The sequence below is a fragment of the Sphaeramia orbicularis genome, chromosome 3 (assembly GCF_902148855.1).
Source record: "Sphaeramia orbicularis chromosome 3, fSphaOr1.1, whole genome shotgun sequence".
Taxonomy (NCBI): domain Eukaryota; kingdom Metazoa; phylum Chordata; class Actinopteri; order Kurtiformes; family Apogonidae; genus Sphaeramia; species Sphaeramia orbicularis.
In genome coordinates this window covers 20,062,456-20,067,851 of record NC_043959.1, presented here as the reverse complement: position 1 = coordinate 20,067,851, position 5,396 = coordinate 20,062,456, and the positions used below count along the sequence as shown (strand labels likewise).

The 5,396-nt window shown below is 39.8% G+C and overlaps 1 pseudogene; it reads left to right on the top strand.

The window, feature by feature from the left end:
* The first annotated feature begins 2,901 nt into the window (after positions 1–2,901).
* Positions 2,902–5,396, top strand: part of LOC115417170 (transcription factor E2F8-like) — a 15,026-nt pseudogene continuing 12,531 nt past the window's right edge.

The following is a 5,396-nucleotide window of genomic DNA, read 5'->3' as shown; positions in this document are numbered from 1 at the left end:
TTTATTTCATGTTGCACCAAATGTTTTCAGTCCGTGAAAGCTGGACCATGTTCACACAGGACTTCTTTTTTACAGGATATAACTTTACCCTGCATTTCTGGTTGTCATGGCGAACGGTTTAATGATTTCTGGAAGTGTTCCTGAGTCCATGTAGTGATTTCCATTACAGCATCATGTCTAGTTTTAATGCTGCGCAGCCTGAGGACGTGAAGACCATAGAATATATAAATGATTGTATTCAGCTTTTATTCACATTTTACCCAGGGTCACATTTTTTGGAAAAAAATTGGAGTTATATCTCAACATGATGTCATGACTCATGTAAATATACATGCCACTTTTAATCGGTGTGGTATCTATTCACACCACACCAAATACCACGCACTGAGGGTTAGGGTTATGTGAACCGGAGATCTCTGCATAAATTGACACGGGATCAAATGGTGTTGAATAACACGCAAAAGGTTGAAAATGCATACGTATAGCACACCAAATGCCATAACAACTGGTGTGACATGTGACGCAATTTCATGGCATTAGTCTCTGTATGTTTATAGAGGTTGTAACAGTGTTTCATACATGAAGATGAACACATGAGCATTTGTGTCACATCTTGACATCACGTCTTTTAGCTACCTCTATCATTAGGTTAGTATATGTTTCTTTTATGTCAAGCCTGATTGCACTGTTCTGAAGAGCACCTTGAATTTTGTCATGTTGATGCCTTGTGTTAATATCATGACAATAAAGTTAAGTCTTTTAATTCTACTTTCTTTTTAATCTAACTTATTCTTATCTATCTAGCTATTTATCTACATATCGACATCTCCTCTCTAAGTAATACGTGTGTGTGAGAGAGTGCTTAATTGTTAATCTTTCCTTGTAAGTCGCTTCGGAAAAAAAGTATCTGCCAAATGAATAAATGTAATGTAAATAATAATGGTATATATATATAATTATTATATATTATATATATATATATATACAGTACAGGCCAAAAGTTTGGACACACCTTCTCATTCTTTGCATTTTCTTTATTTTCATGACTATTTACATTGTAGATCCTCACTGAAGGCATCAAAACTGTGAATGAACACATGTGGAATTATGTACTTAACAAAAAAGTGTGAAATAACTGAAAACATATCTTATATTCTAGTTTCTTCAAAGTAGCCACCCTTAGCTCTGATGACTGTTTTGCACACTCTTGGCATTCTCTTGATGAGCTTCAAGAGGTAGTCACCTGAAATGGTTTCCTAACAGTCTTGAAGAAGTTCCCAGAGATGCTTAGCACTTGTTGGTCCTTTTGCCTTCACTCTGCGGTCCGGCTCACCCCAAACCATCTCGATTGGGTTCAGGTCCAGTGACTGTGGAGGCCAGGTCATCTGGCGCAGCACTCCATCACTCTCCTTCTTGGTCAAATATCCCTCACACAGCCTGGAGGTGTGTTTGGGGTCATTGTCCTGTTGAAACATAAATGATGGTCCAACTAAACGCAAACCGGATGGAATGGCATGTCACTTCAGGATGCTGTGGTAGCCATGCTGATTCAGGTTGCCTTCAATCTTGAATAAATCCCCAACAGCGTCACCAGCAAAGCACCCCCACACCATCACACCTCCCCCTCCATGCTTCACGGTGGGAACCAGGCATGTAGCATCCATCCGTTCACCTGTTCTGCGTCGCCCAAAGACACGGCGGTCGGATCCAAAGATCTCAAATTTGGACTCATCAGACCAAAGCACAGATTTCCACTGGTCTAATGTCCATTCCTTGTGTTTCTTGGCCCAAATAAATCTCTTCTGTTTGTTGCCTCTCCTGAGCAGTGGTTTCCTAGCAGCTGTTTGACCATGAAGGCCTGATTCACGCAGTTTCAGGAAGCGTGTGAAGGCAGTTATTGAGAAAGAAGGAGGACACAGAATAAAAACATTTTCTATTATGTCAATTTTCTTGTGGCAAATAAATTCTCATGACTTTCAATAAACTAATTGGTCATACACTGTCTTTCAATCCCTGCCTCAAAATATTGTAAATTTTGCTTCCCCACCCTGTATAAGGCATTTGTTTTCTTCACAGACACAGACCAGAGTCTCCAGCCTCTGATTGTTTGTCTATGAACAGTGACTGGTCTATAAGCATCCCTCTGAACTTTAGCCATGAACCTGGACCATCAGGCACAAAGTAAGACACAGTTTTACCCTAAAACAACACAAAACAAGAACTGAAAAAGCTGGGTCTTCTTAGTGTTTTTATTTCATGTTGCACCAAATGTTATCTATCAGTGAAAGTTCTGGACTTAAACCAGGCCTCCTCAGGACCAGGACTCCTCTGCTGTAATAAATGCAGTGTGTGGTTGAACATTGTCTTGATGAAATACTCCAGGTGTTCTCTGTATAAGTCATGGTCTGGATGGAGCATTTGTTGATCTAAAACCTGTAGATTCCTTTTACATTGATAGTTTTTCCCAAATGTTCAAGCTGCCCATTCCATAGACACTAATGCAGCCCCATACCATCACAGATGCAGGCTTTGGACCTGAGAGCTGACAACAAGCCCAACGGTCCCCTCCTCTTTAGTCTGGAGGACACTGTCCATGGTTCACAATCACAATCTTTACATTCTGATGGGTCTGACTCGGATCAGTTTCCACTTTACCTCAGTCCATTTTAATGAGCTTTGAGATCCAGAAACACCGCCATCTTCTGTGGACCATGTTCTTTGAAATTGGGGTTGTATGTTTATAGAGGTTGCAACACATGAAGATGGACAAATGAGCAATTAAGTAATGATGGTGTGTATACGGCATGTGTTTTCTTCACAGACAAAGACCAGAGTCTCCAGCGTCCATCTGTCTGTCTATGAACAGTGACTGGTCTAAAAGCATCCCTCTGAACTTTAGCCATGACCCTGGACCAACAGGGAAAAGGTAAGAGTGAGGTTATACCTGGAATTATCTTATGGAAAACAAACTAAAGAGCACATACTGTACCTGCACCAAGGGTCATAAGTTTAATTCAATCAAATGGCTCTTCTTGCAATGTCAGAAAATGCACATTTCTAACACAAATATAGTGAATTTCCACAAAGTATAAAGACATTTTTCTGTGTACGTCATTTTAATAAGCTACTGTCAACATATTTACTTGCAAAATAAAAAAACACTAATACATCAGCATGCTTATGGATACGAACAAAACTGACCGCATATTTCATGGATGTATGGAAGATTTTCTAATTTCCTTTTCTAACACGATCTTGTCGACCTGAATACTCTTATCATAATGTATAAAGTCCATGACCATATGCTCCCCTACAGTCTAAAGGAGATAATTTAAGGGGAACTGAAATCTTCAAGAAAATTAAGTGTAGAACAAATATAAAAAGCTAGTGTATCTCTGTTAGAGGGGTACATCTGTGGAATATTCTGGGGCAGAACTTTAAAATGTCTTCCTCAGTTTGTGCATTTAAAGGATGTATAAATCCACTATAGTAACAAAATACAGATAAAACATTAAGTGTATATCTAGTTTTAATATAGAAGAATGCATAAAATAAGATATTATTGTAATGAATTAATACAGACTATCATGTTAGGAGATACTATCACGTTTATTAATCATTGTACATTTGTAGTAAATATTTAAAGTGTATATAAATATTATAGTTCATATTAAAAATGGTTGATTATGTAAATCTGATTGTGTGTCAGGTGACAAAAAAGTGTATGTGAATGGTTTGTGTGGATGCTTTGTGTTATTGGAAAAATATACAGAAAAAAAAGGGTGTTAACAAAGCAAAGGAAGCGGAATTAATTTAATTATCAGTTTGTAAAAAGTGGGTGGGAGTCTGTAAGTTTTACTTTTTCCCACTCCTTTTTGAGTGCCGAAAATTTTTTTTTGACCATGTTGTATGGTTCTTGGTTGTCTGATGATTCTATGTACTCAAATAAAACTAAACTAACTAAAACTAATTGAGGAGATAAATAAGAAACCAGCTGATTATGAGGCCCAATGTGTTCATGTTTACAGGAAGTGGACTCATACTCCTGAGGTGGAAACACCGTCCTGTTCTTTGTGTCAGATGATCCTGAATGATCCGGTCTCCACCAGTTGTGGACACTGGTTCTGCAGACAATGCATGACTTTATACTGGGACCAGTCCACTTCATCAGGAGACTCATCCTGTCCCCAGTGTAGAAAAAGTCAGAGAACAATAATTGGACTGGAGGCTGACAGCACGATACAAAGTAAGACAGTATGACTGAAGTCTTTTTCTTTTCCTTTGTCGTTTTTTGCAGCCACTGTAGGGTAGGTAGTTAAAAAATTCACCAGTTACAGCATTAAATATGGCACCCTAAATCTAAATATTTCTTTATTGGGTCGGTGTTGTAAAGGCTGCTGTTTTTACTTAAAGTATTTTTTTATGGTTTGGTTTTAGAAGAACATAAGCTCAGTCTGAAGAAGAGGTGTGAATGTGTGGCTGAAGGAGGTGTTGAAGCAGGAAGTGGAACTCCTCTAAACCGGATCTACACTGAGCTCTACATAACAGAAGGACAGAGTGAAGACGTTAACACCCAACATGAGGTGAGGAGCATGGAGACAGGTTCCAAGAAGACAACCATCCAAGACACTCCAATCAAGTGCAGTGACATTTTCAAAGCCTTTCCTGACCAGCAGAAGCACATCAGACTTGTTTTCACAAATGGCGTCGCTGGAGTTGGAAAAACCTTCTCAGTGCAGAAGTTCACTCTGGACTGGGCTGAAGGTTTGGAAAACCAGGACATCGGTCTGGTGGTTCTACTTTCCTTCAGGGAGTTGAATCTGATCAGAGATGAGCAGTATAGTCTGCTGATGTTGCTCCATATTTTCCATCCAACATTACAGAAGGTCACAGCAGAGCAGATCGCTGTCTGGAAACTTCTGTTCATCTTTGACGGCCTGGATGAAGCAGGTTTTCATTAGATTTCCATAATTTCGCCGTAGTTTCCGATGTCACGCAAAAGACATCAGTCGGTTTGTTGTTGGCAAACCTCATCAAGGGGAATCTGCTTCCATTTGCTCTCATCTGGATAACGTCCAGACCTGCAGCAGCCAATCAGATCCTCCTTCATGTGTCGACAGGGTTACAGAGGTCCGAGGTTTTACTGATACCCAGAAGGAGGAGTACTTCAGGAGGAGAGCAGGGATGAAGATCTGTCCAACAGAATCATTTCACATCAAAACATCCAGGAGCCTCCACATCATGTGTCAAATCCCAGTCTTCTGCTGGATCAGTGTACAGTTCTGGAGCACATGTTGACTTCAGACCAGAGAGGAGAGCTACCCAAGACCCTGACAGACCTGTACTCACATTTCATCATGGTCCAGACAAAGAGGAAGAGAAGAAGTTTGAAAAAG